At 36.9% G+C, this 16965-nt stretch overlaps 1 protein-coding gene across 2 annotated transcripts in view; it reads right to left on the bottom strand.

Annotated features, from left to right (window-relative positions):
• Nucleotides 1-3484: 3484 nt before the first annotated feature.
• Nucleotides 3485-16965, bottom strand: part of kcna4 (potassium voltage-gated channel, shaker-related subfamily, member 4) — a 54250-nt gene continuing 40769 nt past the window's right edge. For both annotated transcript variants that reach the window (XM_038701928.1, XM_038701930.1), the window contains one exon: nt 3485-11289. The gene's annotated coding sequence lies outside the window, so the exon portion shown is untranslated. The remainder of the gene's footprint in view (nt 11290-16965) is intronic.

Raw genomic sequence — 16965 nt, 5'->3', positions numbered from 1 at the left:
GTTGGGCTGTGAGATAAACCCAATAGAAATCGCTGATGGTTTGATGTAACTTGGTTGAATTGGCATTGCACTGCTGTTTCTTGTCTCTTTCTCCACCTCTCTTTTCATGAGAATTGATCTTATACTGCAGTTAGGATGTTTGCTATCTCTCTCTCTCTCTCTCTGTCTCTCTCTGTCTCTATCTATCTATCTATCTATCTATCTATCTATCTATCTATCTATCTGTCTGTCTGTCTGTCTGTCTGTCTCTTTCACTCACTGTCTCCAAACATCTATCATCTCAGACATACATAAATATGACAGCAATTCTGTAAAATGCTATATCTATCCTTTACAACACATCTATCCAATGTCATTGACTGTCATATTTAATAAATTGAGAGTGAAAGAGTATGCCAGGGGAGTAAGTCCAAGGTCAGCACCACTGGTTCTAAGTGCAGAAGCTGGTAAATGTTCCCCTGGGGAGGTCACTGGCCTGAGTCACGCTGTATTTGTCTGGCAGAAGGCCTGCTGACATTTTCTAGATATAAAAGAACAGTTTGTCAATGGCAGCATCCACAATTGTTGCTGACAACTTTTCCATCTGAAGCCCTGCGACAGGAGCGTTGTTTGTAATGAAGCGGGCAGGTACCTTTTGGGATTTGGCTGATTGGGTTTCAGGGGCCAGGAGCGTGCAGTATGGCGGCGTTGGGTTTCCATGCAGAGGGGAAATTGTGAACACCAAATTCACTGGCATGAAGGTATTAGAGCAGCCTCTGACCATGTGTCCAGATATTGTTTCCTGTCAGGTGTTGTCTTACACCTCTGAGAGATGTGGTCTTTTCCTGGAAGACAGTAGCAGACACTGACAGAAGCTGTGACAAGTGTGAAGATGATGATGAAGAGATGGTGCTGTGGCAGCACCCTGACTTGTTAAACTAAGAATATTATGCTTTTTTCTCAGCCCCTAATACACTTAGTGTAAAACAATATTAACCTTGACTCATCTTTTAAAAAATGTGATTCACACTAATCAACAATCACTAAAAATAACATTTTTAAGCGCGCAGTATTATTTTTTCACATTACCAGGCTTTGCAAACTCTGACTTTTTAATCGAGTTTTGAGGGTCATCTTCCTGACTGAGGATAACAGCCTCTAATCTTTGGATTCATGGCTAATATCCTCTTGAATCTGAGATAGCTGAATATATGCGCTTACATTGTGGAGCACAATATACCAATTGTGCACACAACATTTATTTTGGTCAGAGCTGTTCTCTCTCTCTACAATACATGATTGGAAACTGTGGAAATATTGTAGAACACAATGTAAATCATAATAACATTGCTAACAATGCAAGAACAAATATAGTTGTCCCAGTGCATACTGGGAGGTTTATTTTTTATGCCTATCTCAGGATGCTAAAATATAAACTCACACAAAACACCACCAATTTAATTTAATCCATATTAGAAATAATACTTTGGTCAAATTCTAAAGTTTACAATTAAAAAAAATTAAATGCAAGAAAAAATCATTTTAGACAAAATAAATGCTGAAAGAACAACGTTGTTCTTTTTTCAGTGTTTGTGGAGAGCCAAAAGAAACAAACAAAAAACAACCCCAAGAACAAATGCTTTGCTCTCAGTCTGCCTTATTTGTTCATATTCATAGTTTATGCAACCACAAGAGCAAAACAGCCAATGACATGTTCTGCATCGCTGCTTTTTCAGGTTGGCTCACAATGACGAAGCAGTCATCTGAATTAGTTGGTGTGGCCGTGTGGCAAGCATCTACTGCTTGTTAGTGTTGCTGTTGTTGTATGTGCTTCTGTGATTGTGTAGGATAGACCTTGTGTACCTTGTCTTGTTTTGTGGAGACAGCTGTAAAGGGTGAGGTACTATATATATCTTCAACGCTGGTCTAATTTTCCTCACCGTGACCTGATCCCAGAGTCATACATTGACCTTTCAGGGTCACTGTCATGCACAACAAACTCATGACAAACCCCTTTAGTTTCTCAAATGTTTGTGGAGCATTAAAAATAATAAATGTTGACTATTTGTTGCTTTTCCCTCGTCTGTGGAGGCTACATCCTCACACGACTTGTGTGTGTTTTGCTGCAGTGTGTCCATCATCATCTTGATGGATGAACTGGTGTTTATCCAGGAGTCAAGTAATTGCGCCAGAACGGACCCATTTAAAATATTTAAACAGTGTTGAACATGAATGGCTCGGGCATCGAGTTTCAAAAGCAACCACCGTAATAGGCTACTCTGGATGAAAACGTTCTGTCACTATGATACTCGGCCCCTGCTGACAGAGCTGATTCTGTTTTAGGGACACAAGTGATGTACTTAAACATGTCCCAACAGTTCAGCCAACAGCAAAGTCACAGTCAGGGTGGGAGAAATTAAGAGTTTTAGAAAATTAGCTTCTCTGTATGCCGACACCAAGCAATGAGAATACATAGGAATCGTTTGTACTAATCGGTTTTTATTTCAGAGTGAAACAACGTCTAATGTACATTTCTTGCATGGGTGTTCGTGTAATCTTGCTGCTTTTGCTGCGGTGCTGAAGTAGTGGTTGAGCAAAATGATGGTGAAATTTTTATCTAACAAACCACCACTTGGCCAGAGATGAGAGTAACCTGTTTCACTCACTTTCTAGATTGTCATCACACAATTATCACAACTGTATAAAAGAAGGAAGGAAGCTATGACTTCACATGCAATCACAGTACAAACAATTAATATAGAATTTCCATTTCCCCTTTTAAAGACTCAATTTGGCTACCAAAAAGGCTGCTGATGCAACAGAGTAATATATACATGGTTATCTTAGCCAATAACATGTTGTTTTAGATGGTATTTTATTAATTAATGAAATAGAAAAATATTTTTGGTTATGCTGGAGATTTCAGAATGTCACTGGTATTATATGTATGTCAGAAGTGACATAATTCAACTGCATTATTGTATACATTATAACATAATATAGATGTAGCGCTAGCCAGTAACGGTTTTAGATTAGATTTGTTGTCATTTAGGATGGGAGAAACGTGTTAACATTTAGAATACACGATGACGATGAAATTTAAGCAAACATTTACAGCAGGATGCAGGAGAGTCATATTACATGGCTCGAAACCATCCAAAAGCTCACATCATTCACAGCAGCCACACTGGCAAGGTTACGTGAAGATGTGTCCACAGACATTTTTTTGTTATCTGCCTTGTGAGCACAGGCATTGGCCGATGCCAATTATCTCAAAATGCCAGATAATTGGCCCAATTAATAGTTCTAGTTGTAGGTAAGGTGCATTGAAGAAATCAGGAATAATGCTTGACTATTTCTAAAAACAAAAGTAAACATTACAGTGGATGTGGTTTACAGGTGAGATGCCATAGTGGCCTTAAAACTGGTTTCACGTATAACAGCAAAAGCTGCATCCAGGTCATCGGCCCTTCACCTCTGACAAAGAAAAATCACATCTTAAAACTGTTTTCTGAATTTTTATTGAATATATTATATTTTTCTTTAGTCAACATTGCACATATTCCATTTTTCAATCACATCTCATATTGCTGTCTACAAAATGTTATGAGTGTAGAAAATCCAGAAGTTGGAAGGTTTACCAAAAAAATTAAACAAAGAAGAAAAAAACAAACAAGGAATATTAAGGTTAGAAGTGACGAGAGAGCGCGAGAGAAAGAGAAAGAGAGAGGAGCACCCTCAGGAAAAGAACACGAACATACCTTGGTTTAGGATGCATTATTCTCAAAACAAAGCATCATGCAGAATAAAAGCAAGGCTGGCCAAAACTCACATGGATATTTCTCAACACCTGAACTGTAGAAATATTTTACATGTTTGTTACTGTCAGTTTTCCTTTGCTGATTGATAAAGATTTCCCTCCTTTTTATGTGTGACAAGGCAGTGGCTAATGAACAGTTTGAATATTAAGCATACACATAGGTGAAGCAGTAACATTAAAACAAATGCACCACCATTGTCCCAAAAAACTATTTTGTATTCGCCATTACTGAAAATTATCCATATGCCGTCAATAAAGCACAGCAGCAGTGCAGCAACATCTCTGCTGGCTGAGTGTAGATAGTTTATCCCTCTGCAGGTGAGATGATTGTGAGAATCATAATGACTAATGTAGATATACTGGATTATAACCATCATATATAAATGTGACCATGGCCTTGGCTGACCAAACTGCACCAGCTTGCATAGACCTGATTATTATGGGTGTGAATTCCACCCTTGTCCTGTCAAATTCATATTCTTCATTTGTGTGTTTTGTCTTTATCTGTGTACTTCATTATTTTGTTTTACACACAGCGGCCCTCCGTCATCAAGCTTTCGTGGAGTAAAGTTCAGAAACTACAGCTAAATTATCCAAAGATACTTGTCATGGTTGCTTCACAGCTGATGCAGATTACTCTGTAGATTGAAAAAACAGAGACATCTTGTGTAAAATAAATAAATAAATAAAAAAGGCCATTTACACAATCAAAATTATACATGCTTAATGATTCTTGGCTTGTAGATTTGGAGGCTTATTGAGGGGAAATGTGCTGTGCCCCACATGTAGTCTGTTGAATGTAACATGACAAATGATCTGCTGCGGTTACCACATGTCACCACAGTAATTGGTCTATACAGGCTAAAGTACACAGCATGTAATCATCCATTCATGTTCTGTCTGTGCTTCCCAAAGGAGCATGCACATCTTTAAAACTGTCAGCAGGCTGTTAAATCAAACTTTTAATGCCCCGAGAGATCAACACTCTGCAATTAAAGTAAACACATCTTCACCAACATGACAACGCATATGCAATATTTTTCTGTATTTGGGTGTCTAACCATGTTTTATTTCTTTGCACTTTTTTTTTGTAAATACAGTGTTGATGAACGGGTGTTTTCATTTGCTTGTATTTTGTCTATTTGCATGTTGCAATGCATTGAGCTCCCAGGGCATTGAGCATTTAGCTTTTGATTATCAAATATGATATGAAACATTACATTGACATATCACAGAGCACAGAGAATTTATCCCAGAGCATGAGGAAATTACATAATATCATAAAATTCATGTTGTTTTCTATTAGAGCTGCAAGCAACGGTTATTTTTATTGTTTATAAATCTGCCAATTATGGGGTTTTTTTGAGGGGGGGGGGGCATTTTGTCAATAAAATGTCAGAAAATAGTGAAAAATATAATTTCCCACAGCTCAAAAAGATGTTTTCAGATTGCTTGGTTTATTTGACAGTCTAAAACTCAAAAGATGTTCAGTTTACTATCACATATGGCAAATTAAAAGCATCCTCACATTTGAGAAGCTGGAAACAGAGCATGTTTGACATTCTTTCTTGAAAAAATCAAAATAGTAGATTTCTCTTTGATTTCATCTACTATAAAAGAATGTCCTATAGCTTGATGAATGAGGGCTGTGGGTGTTCACATGGCCCTTTGAGATACCTTGAGAGGACAGTGGCAGCCAGGAGAGGCAGTCCTGAAGCAAACAGAGGTTGCTTTGCCTTGTGTGACTCTCCAGGTGCTCTGACCACATACCAGATGTGTATGTGGGTGTGTGTGTGTAACTGGTTTTATACTTAAACCACACCCTACACTATACCGTGTCAGTTCTGTGGCTGTCATCAAACAGATGGAAATGCTGATTTCTTTCTAACGACTATAATTTTTACAGCACATAAATCCCTTCACTATGAGCCATAAAATGAAAGGTGTTCCAGGTGTGTTAAATTTGGGCAATGTTTAAGCTAATGAAGACTTTTATCATTTAATCATAATCTCTGAAAGAATGTGTAATCTTTTAATTAATTTAATACTTGTGCAGATGACCACTGAGTGTTTCTCAAATCAAGTAACGGGTGTTAGCCTTGTTATTAACCCAGTAATATGAGCGATATGCTGATACTAGCTGTTTACCAAGGCCTTATAACAAACATGCATTAATTCTGCAGAGCATTATGTTTGTCTCCTACCTGATACAGAGGAGACCAGGCAAACACTGCAATCACTGTATTTGCAGCAAAAAGCACTAATACTGTTCTGCAGGAGGCAGATGGTACAAAACAACCCGAAATCCAGTCAGTCGCATAATTTCCAGCACTAGTACTAAACAAATACAAACTGCGTCACTGTTCAACAGTTTTGCAGTGCTCCTCATAAGCCACCTTGTTTATAAGAAGATTAAGACATAAAACGGGTTCCTGGTGTTATCTAACGCTGTGGATGTTACAGTAAACACAGTTTTTATCCTCAGACTAATGCATTACTTTTATTTGTATATGTGTCTGTGGTACGTAACATCAAACGGAGCCATATGGAGACGTCAACAGTGCTGCAGTGGGTGCAATGTGAAGATGTTGGGCTTACTCAGGTTGTCTTTTGTAAAGATCTCCCTCAGCTCAGTTATATTTTTTAAACCAAATTCAATACAGGAACCACAAACTCGGTTGTAAGTAGCAGTTTTGGCATCAAGACATCCATCCTTATCACTATGGGCAAAAGCAGTCAGTGTTGCCAGATTGGGTTTTCCATCCACCTTTTCTCCTTTTTATTTGATCGGGTAGATAAAAATTCTTTTGGGCAGCTTGTGATGATTTGGATCATTTTAACCATTTGTCTATTTTCCAGTGAATCGGCTTCTTCTCTCCTCTGAGTAGCACACACACACAACTGATAACAGATGATCAGTAAAAACAAATGACATTTCAGTTTATTACAACTAGGTTGACACTTTTTTACTGTATTCATGTTATTATTCAGTTACAGCTCTGTGATAAATAACCTGCTAAACCTTTCACCAGATCTTATAAATGAATATTTTAATATTTAATCGCTATCCAAAAGGTTTGATTGAGATACTTTTTCATTACTGTAACCATGTTTTGGGTGATTTGGGGATTGCGTAATTGTAGAAATAAAACAAAAGATCGCAGGATAGAGGAACAACCTGAGGCTCCTTCCCAGCACATATTTTATATATTATTAAAAATTAAAAATTTAGCTATATCTATGATGACTTGCCGGCTTGAGGATCTGATTGGGCTGTTTAGTGTGAGAAAAATCTGGCAACACTGAAAGCAGCGTGAAATGTAGTACATCACTAAATCTTAACACTGGGCTGTTGTTTTGTATGGCTTGAGATCTGTGGTCAGTTGTTAGTTTGTTTAGAAGAAATCCTTTTTTATTGATTAGGGGAGGCATTCGTCCTAAAGTTAATCTTGCCTAGTTGCTCTGTGGAAAACACAGAGGACTGGAGGAGTCTCAGACTTGTTTAGGCCTCAGACATTTGTCAGCTTTAACAAAAAAGTGGTTTCTCACACAGGGATACCCCTTCTTAATGTGAAATCAATCCCCAACAAGAATTTCCTTTTAAATGAGTTCAATTCTTCTTTTAAATAGTTATTTTTTTTTGTATAACTGAATATTAGTTAAACTGCATTGGGTGAATCTCCTCCTCTGACCATTAGCTTTGACAGCTACTTTTGCTCGTGTTAAAAAACAGTATAAATGTAGCTTGCAGGTGATCGGAATTAAAATGATTTCCTCTCATCTTCTTCTGTGTCTAATCTAAGGACCCCACACATACGAACTGTTAACCTCCCAAATAATATTAAAGTACTAGTCAAAGAAAAAATTAATTTGTTGTTTAGTCGTAGGATATATTTCCACTCATCCTTTTTCACTCATGATATGACGTGGATAACCTCTTTATAAATATCCGTGCGGATAACTGTGGATTATGACCTTTTTATTCAGTGCACGAGTCGGCTCACACAACAGGATAAATTATTTTGTTCTTGTAATATTCAATCTGCTTCAAAATCTGCCTATCGACCTTTATTATCTTCTTGCTTTATACATTATAGTACACTGCTCTTCTCTGGGTTACTACTGATCTCCTGTTGACAGCAGATTTAACTGAGGGCGCTGTATCAGTGCAACTTGACATAATTGCAGCCTCCAACCAAATAAACTGTTTTAATTTGTAGATTGAGGAAATGGGTTAGAGACTGCCCAGTTACACAGATTTCATTCAGACTCCTTTGGTGCATGTTTGTTCTGGTTGATGGGATGCGGTGGCCACAAGGATCATCTCTCAGTCTGATCCTGTTCTTGTTTTAACCTGTGGGCATATTAGTCTTTGGCTTAGCGTCTTTTGTGCTGCCTTGAAATACTGAGTTGTAGCAGAATATATCACTAGATAGGTTAATTTGTCTCAGTGTAGCTTCTGGCCACATTTGGCTATTGGTGTGATAGTTCTGCATCTGGGCTAGCTACAGCCTGTCATCTCATCTGAAATCTTCAGGCTGGTCCATATTTCCATGGTCAAACCCCAGGCCAGAACTAAGGCCTCTGCCGGCTGAGCTCCTAAGGTGTGGAACAGCTTGTGCTTGAGTGACATAATCTGACAAGATTAGTGGAATAAAATCATTGGAAATATAGTTCTACACATATTTTCATTTAATTTACCTCTGAAAGGAATAGTTTGACGTTTCATCTCGTTATATAAGGGTGTGTTGTAAGATGATGAATAAATCTACCGTGTACCTTGTTGCTGATTATCTTATCTTAGCATAAAGATTGGAAACAGGGGGAAGAGTCAACCTTGTTCTGTAAAAGGCAACTAAATCTGCCTACCTGCAAGTTTAAAGCTCCCCAATTAGTATTTTGTATCTTGTTTGTTTAATTTGTGAGTGTAAAAACAACACATTGTGGCTTTATCAGGGGTTTTGTACATTTCTTCGCTTCTTCCATTTTTTGATAATTTACTGAAGTTTTGTTGTCACCGTGAGGTTACTATGCAACCAACAGATAATCCACTACTTGACCCAAATGCTAGAGTTCCTGGTGCAGAACTATAAAGTTGATGGGCTTAAACTATTGATATAAGCATAAATAAATACAGTTATTTATGCTAAGCTAACTGGTTGATGACTGTAGCTTCATATTTATTATACCTACATCAAAGTCCTAGCAATCTTCTCATTTTACTCTTGGCAAGAAAGCATATAATTGCCCAAAACTATTTCTTTGACCGTAAAAGGTAAATTAATGTCTGCTGTTTTGTAGTTGTTTTACTCACCTACTTAAAGCATCATGCATCATATTACCAAGTGTGTTCTTCTGCAGTTTGTTTATTTATTCTCAAATGTCTTTGAGGAAGCAGTTACTTTTAATCTCATTGCGGGGATTCAATTTATCTGCCAAATTACCAAATAAAAAAAACAAAAAAACAGATGAATTGTTGTAAAATTTGTTAGCTTTGCTTTCCCTTTATTACTTTTTAGATTCTCCGAATAATATAACAAATAGTTCACTGTCATTAATGTCTTTCATGTTCAGTTTCAAGACAACAACTTTGCAGATTTGACAATCCCTAAGCATTGCTGGGATATTCTGGTGATTCTGGTTTTAACTTTTGATATGCAAAAATGACAAACGAAATTTGTATCTACTCCTTCCTTAAAAACATCCTGCCCATAAGGATTTCCCAAGTAAACTTTGACATCTATTTTACTGTTGTGGCTAGTTTGTGGTTACAAGTGTTTCTGACACTAAGGAAATATCTGGAACATTCAGTAAACAGCTTTTCTTAGGGATACTATTATTGAGGTAATTACACATACTAATTTTCAGGAAAAAGAGCAAGAACGTGAACTTTGGATTTTCTTTAGGAGTTGAGGGAAAAGGACACTAAGATCAAACGCTCTAAGTTCAAGCTTATTATGTGCCATTATAGTTGACACAGTATATAAAGGATGTTTTTGACGGAAAATATAGGAAAATAAAACACTGTCTTTATTAAAATATGCAAATGTGCAACATAACTTACTACTACTTCCAAAAACAAAAATAAAACTTGCATGGACACATTACTAATCATTGACGGACAACACTGCAGGTCTAAGACAAAGTTGCACAAACAACTTTGTGTTTTAGTATGCCAAATAAATGAATAGGTGGATTTTTAATGGGCAGTATGTGGAGAGAAAAAAGAAGATGAAACTGCCAAAAATATGATAATGAAGAATGTTGGAGCAGCAACAATAGGAGGAACATAATTGTATCTGCGAGGACAAACCAAACACAGATGATTATGGTTGATGAGCGTAACAGTCAAAGAAAGTAAAAAGTCTCAAATTACTCTATCTGCAACACATCTTAGGACACACAAGTATAAATGTCTGCTATTTACATTTTTTTCCTATTCAGTGTGCATCTATATCACAACATTTTCCAGAAGTCAACAACATACAATAAATTCAGGGTTTCACCTTTGGTTATGTAATTATCAAGGCTAGGTTTAAAAAAATATATAACACACGTCCATGTTACTTTTGCATACAGTTAAATTCAAAGTGAAAACATATGAACAAAGCAGCTGGTCAGCTCTAAATTTGCATCTCAGAAAAAAACCTAAGGTATTTTATCTGTATGTCGATGATTCTCGATGTGAAAGCCCAGCGAGTTTCATCCACTGTTTTACCGTGATAGAAAGTGTGGCAGCTATTTATGATCGTGTTTTATGTGCCTGACATCTTTACTTTAGTGTAAGTGGATCTTAATGTAAGAGGAAATTCTTCTGATGTATTTCAGTGTGTTGCATTGAGCCAGTCAATATATGTCTCTCCCAACCCTCTATACACTTTCTGAATGAGGATTTTCATGTGTTATGACACGATGTGAATCAAGAGTTTGTTGCCAGCATTTGAGTGAGCAACTCAGGCCAGCCTTGTTTGGTTGACAATATGAAACAAGATAAAAATAGATTAAGTCGTGCTGCTGACTGCACATAAGCAGAGAGCAAACTCACCATTTAGTAACCAATGACACCTACGAAGCCGACCCAACTAAAACATTATGTCGACATTACAACCAAACGTATCTCTATCATATTAAAATATTCACATCTGTTCCTTACAAGACACTTTTATCACATGTAAAGAAAACATCTTTGAACTTTTATAAGTCTCTTAGTTTCATCACTTCATAAATCTGTGTATGTGTAGTAATTAAGGCAATCATTTTGGGCCACGACTTACTCATCTGCCAACTCCAGTCTCAACCCTCGAGGGTTTGTTTACTGATGTCACTCAGTAGCTCTCATCCCAACTTGTTCAAATGCCGAGTCCCGTTCAGTTGTTGTTGCTTTTCGGTGTCCACTCGTGCTCATGATGACCAGTCACAATGTTTTGCTTGCTCTCTGCAATTTCCAGAAAACTGTGATGTGATTCTCCCTCTCCTTGTAACCGGCAGCGCTGCAACAGAGAGAGAAACAGGAAACGGATGCAGATCTATCATCATTCTTGAGTTAATGGCACCCTGAACATGGAGCAAATTGCCCAAATGCCAAACTGATACTGCGCATATTTTCCTTTCACTCCCAGAGGTTGGACAAGATGCATCCCACTAAAGATAATCATCAGGGTCATTAAGCAGCAATTCCATCTGAAGTACTCAGAGATGGGATAGGTCTGAGTTTTTTTTAAGCAGTAGCTCAGAGGTTGTTAAAGTCATCTTATTTCACTTTGTCTGACAGTATGCAATTCATACACTATTAGCATGTTGAAGTTGTTCATTGAATATACTGTATATATTTGTATGTGTGTGTGTAATAAATATATATTGAATATATATTTGTATGTGTGTGTAATAAATGTATATATATTATAAACAAAGGCTCCATGTCTTTTGTAGCTGTACCGTTTCATCAAATGTTAATTTTCTAAATGTCAAAGCACTTGTAGCACTGAACATACTGTTATATTCATACTGAACATATTGTTTGTTTGGAAGGGATGCACTTACAATTTGTTGGTGATTTTTATTTAGCTCTTGTTCCCATGGAGGTTGAATGCACTTATTGTAAATTACTTTGGATAGAGTGACTGTATAACAGATGTTATGTTTGCGCATAATTTCATACACATATTTGGTGTCTCTGAAACTTTGTGATCTCCACTAGAATTTAATTAAGTCTCAAAGTTTAACTGTACAGCATGAGTTTGTAATAACAATTCCATTGGCAGGCATCTGGGGCTAATGGTAATGTTAACATTCAATTTATTTCAATACAACTTTATTTATCACTGCAATTGTACTCATCACCCAGGTCAACAAATACACACATAATACATAGGAGAAGAAAAAACCCCCACTGTTGATCACAAAATTAAAACAATGAAATGCTATAGGCTTAAAAACTATGCATAGAATTGGTAATAAATAAATAAATAAATATACACACAAGTAATGAAACCATTCAAAATCATAGAAAATAACCAATGAAGGACTGAAAAGATGGATGGCAGAAGGGATAAAAAGACTTGGAATTCCAATTACATTTACAGGCAGGTAGAGAGCATCAGTTGTGTCAGCAAGTTCCCCATCATCTGTTAACATCAAGCTGCAGTACTGCACAGGTGAAAAGTCAGGTAACGTTGTTATATAGCAACAAAGTGTGCATGAGTGGACGGTTGGGGTGGATTTATGGGTCAACAAAATATCAGATTTTAAAACGGGAGACTTTGGTTTCTTTTAAAGCGTGACCACGATCGTTCCATAATCATACGTTTTAATTTTTATTATTGTAATCATCACGACAGAGCTCCCCTAACCTTAATGAAGAAGTCATTTAAACCCAAGCCACAATCTTTTCATAAACTCATCAAGTTGTTTTTGTGCCTAAACCTAACCAAACCTTTAACCATAACATTTTCACAGCATCAAACAAATTCTTTTTTCACTGATTTGTGAGGGTTTAGTAAGTCACATCAGATCAGAAGCCGCTTCTCTATATCAGGTATCATTTTATTTGGAGGACTTGTTGCCACTTCCTGAAGGCAGCAATAAGAATTCACTTATTAAAGTGTAGGTTATGTAGGTTCAGTATGCTCACCCATATACTTATGATTTTGAAAATCATAAAGACATGTTTATGTTTATAGAACAAACCTGCATCACAAATCTGCATAAAATGTAAAAGAGACAGTAAAACTTCAAGTAGTACTTTAAATTGTAAGAAATTTAATGACAATTGCAATCACAGTTACAAAGGTGACTTGTATCCTGGTAAACACAAATTAGCAGCATATGTTGGTTGTAAAAACAGAGCTCCAAGCAGGCCAAATCATGCCGAAACTCGAGGTGTACTGGTCCAAAAGAAGAAATAAAATAGAATAAATTGGAACTTGCTGTAAATAGGTAAATCCTGGGAAACCACTGCAATCTATGTTGAACTATAGTGACAAATAGAAACTATGGTCACAAGTTTGAAACAAAACAACAGGAACACGATGGACATACACAGAATAAAAAAGGTTGACAACTCCTTCTAAGTTGCATTCAGTCTAATATTATCCTCCTTTGTAGCTGTGTTTGTAATACTGATTTAGCTCAGATTTAAATTCCTTTTTCATGAAGTGTTTATGTTGCTCTGGCTACCCCCTTTAGGGCGAAAAATTTCACAGAATAACTGTTCTGTGTCATAGCTATTTGTGCTTATTAAGATGCAGACTATTAGAGACAAGCATCCTCTTTTAACAGAGCAGCTGTTGTATAATTCTCCACCTCAATAATTTGAGGATTTCCACGTAGTCTCCCTGGAGTTGAAGACATTCTGCAAGCAATCATAGCTGCAGCAGGCACAAGGCAATTACAACAAACATACTGAGTGTTTTTATCTAATTCCCTTATTAAGACTTTAGAGCTAAACCTGTGGTTGTTTACATTTCAGGTTTTGTTTGTTTGTGGAGGTACGTTAGTAAATACACACACCTGTATTTACCCTTGAATACCCTGTACCTGTAATGATAATAGGAAAAATTCAATATTCAAGTCAGTATATGGTGTTATACAGTGTTAGAAATGACGTGTAGCAATGAGGTGAATTTATGTGAGATCAGTGAATATCATTAATATTATTCAGTGTCCGTGACCTTACCTATTTAACACTGAGGCTAAAATGTCAGTGTCACTCTGTGAAAAGAAAATGAAAAAGGTTGTTTACAGTAGAGCCCAGTGGTGTTCTGCACTGAGGTGTTTGTATTGAAATAAAAGCAGCTCCTGTGTACAGTTTAAATTAAGCAACCTACAGCTGGAGGGAAACAGGGCCATACCAGGATGACATACTACAACACAAAAACACACACTGAATGAAATAGTAGTTGGTAAGCTCGTGCTACAATGAACAATCATAATAAGTAAAAAAGCAGCAATAAAGAAAATAAAGTATCTCACAGAAGCGAGTACACCCCTCACATTTTTGTAAATATTTGATTATGTGACAACACTGAAGAAATCACACTTTGCTACAATGTAAGATAGTGAGTGTACAGCTTATATAACAGTGTAAATTTGCTGTCCCCTCAAAATAACACATCACACAGCCATTGATGTCTAAACCGCTGATAACAAAAGTGGCGGTTGCTTAGCATTTAAGTGGTGAATTGTGAGAACCCTGCTGTTAAGGAACGGCAACATGAACGGCCAAAGAAAAAAAGCACATTAGCTAATATTAAAGTTACTGTCGGAATCTAGACATGACCGAGGCTAACAATTTAGCAAGCTAGCAAGTTGTTAACATAATGCAGGAAAAGTGCTTTGTTGCAATTAGCTTACTGAAGATGATTAACGTAAAAAGAGGGAGGCAAAAAGTAAGGGTGTGGATGTCCAGGTGTGGATAGGCGTTTATTGTGTCTGACTCTCATGCAGGAGTTTTTACTTTGCGTACTGTCACAGACCTGCAAATAATATAACTTTTTTATTAAACATAATAATGACCTTTCTCTACCCTTTAAATGTTTCAGCTGCCTAACTCCCACCATATGTTAATAGATAAATCCAGTTTCTTTTCAACCTGGCATATTTCCCATAAATGTGGCTATTGTGGCTCCATGGGTAGCGCTATTTTTCAGGGAGACAAGCACCTACGCAAAACAATGTAGAGTCGTAAGAAAAAGTATGTGAACCCTTTGGAATTACCTGGATTTCTGCATAATTTGGTCTTAAAATGTGATCTGATCTTCATCTAAGTCACAACAACAGACAAACACAGTCTGCTTAAACTAATACCATACACACAATTATATGTTTCATGTCTTTATTGAACACACTATATGTTTCATGTTTTTATTGAACACACTGTGTAAACATTCACAGTGCAGGGTATCCACAAACGCCTCTGCAGATCTATGTAGACAAGAGTGTTATGGGTAACTGTGGGTCACAGAGGCTCGCAGTGGAACTGATGAGCACATCTCATGAATTTCAACAATGTGTTGTGCGGTCCTGCTCGTCAAACAAGCTGAATGGTTGATCCAGCTTCCTGTTAAGAGACTGATTCAAATCATACCTTGACATTATACCCAAAATCCGTACAGGTTTAAACAACACATGCACATTCACTTTAATTATCAGTCAGTGCTTTCTGCCTAATAGTAAGTCATTTATCTTTTTATAGCCACACTAAATGTCACTTTTTTGACATTCAGTTCCAGATGTTTTTACACTGATTAAGAGGAAAAACCTACAGTTTATTCTTCAAGTCTCTGCAAGTTCATTGTCCATTTTCACCTCCTCACATGTGCCCTGCATTCGTGTTTCTCCCAAAAGACACAATAATCTAGTGCGATGAGATGTTCAGCCCAGTACAGGGCAGGGAAGACAGTGTTGGGAAGGTTACTTTGGAATTGTAATAAGTTACCGATTACAAGTTACCCTTATTTAAAATGTAATACTAGTGTAACTATGTCAATTACTTTTTCGAATCAATGTAACTTATTTCATTTAATTACTTTTTGATTACTTTTAGAGCTATCTAATGAATGTTTTCTTCTTTTAACCATTTTCAAAAGACAGCTGAGAGGCAATTTAATTTGTAGACAGATGGTGCTGCACATTCAAACAATCAGAAGCAGAAGTTTCAAACTTCACTAACCGGCTGTGGCTGGAAATGGCAAAGGAAGAAATTGTGCACATGAACATGCAAAACATGCAAAGCAACAAAATTAAAATTAATACATATAGAGATTGTTGATTGAGAATGTTGAGATTTAACCCACAGAGTAATCATGAACATTTTCAAGTAACTGTAATTTAATAACTTTTTTCCTAGTCACCGTAATACAGTTACATTTATTTTGTAAATAAATTACGTAATTAATTACATGTAACTAGTTACTCCCCAACACTGTCAAGGGGACAGTTTCTCATTAGAGCCTGCCAGTGATATCTCGAAAGATCTGACACCTAAACCCACCTGGTCTGAAAATTCCAGGAACTGATGGAGAGCACAAGTGAGGCTAGATATCCAGGGAAAAAACAGAGAAAGCACTTCATTTATTTGGTTTCTAAGACTAAAACAGGAGAATCCAAAGAATAATAACTTGTGCCATAAACAGCTATCTGTCGTTACCTGACCCTCCAGCTACATGCACACCTGAGTGCTTTCACTTCTGTGGCCCAGCAGGAGGCAGGACTGTTTTCAGTGCCACATGCAGGACTATGAATCTCACTGCCCGTCAATTTAGTGCACGTACTGCCTCCTCAAGGCTAGGCCAAGAGCACCAGGTTAAACCTGTTCAGATCTACACAACCACCTGCTACCCAGTAGCTTTCACTATTCACAATTTAAAGGCCCAGGAGGCGATTCTTTCAATGGGACTGGATTTAAAATCATTTTGATGTTCACAGAAAGAGACCAGTTGAGACCTGAAGAGACTGAACCTGCAGGGATGATATTATGTGGGGAAATATTTTTACATTCTCAAAGCACAGAAATTATATTAACCTAACTGTAGGGGGTTGATAGAGTTAATAAATCCAAACGACATAACAGTTATTTCACCTGATTTCTGAAACCCACTTTACTGTTTTGAAACAAACACTTTGCTTGAGATTTCAGTTAAGACTCCTTCTAAGTGACTAACCTAGTA

The sequence above is a fragment of the Micropterus salmoides genome, unplaced genomic scaffold (genome assembly GCF_014851395.1).
Source record: "Micropterus salmoides isolate LMB-PRFRI ecotype aquatic unplaced genomic scaffold, ASM1485139v1 Ms_hic_scaffold_6, whole genome shotgun sequence".
NCBI classification, from domain to species: domain Eukaryota; kingdom Metazoa; phylum Chordata; class Actinopteri; order Centrarchiformes; family Centrarchidae; genus Micropterus; species Micropterus salmoides.
The sequence above is the reverse complement of the archived record's forward strand: the minus strand, read 5'-3'. Positions and strand labels throughout refer to the sequence as shown.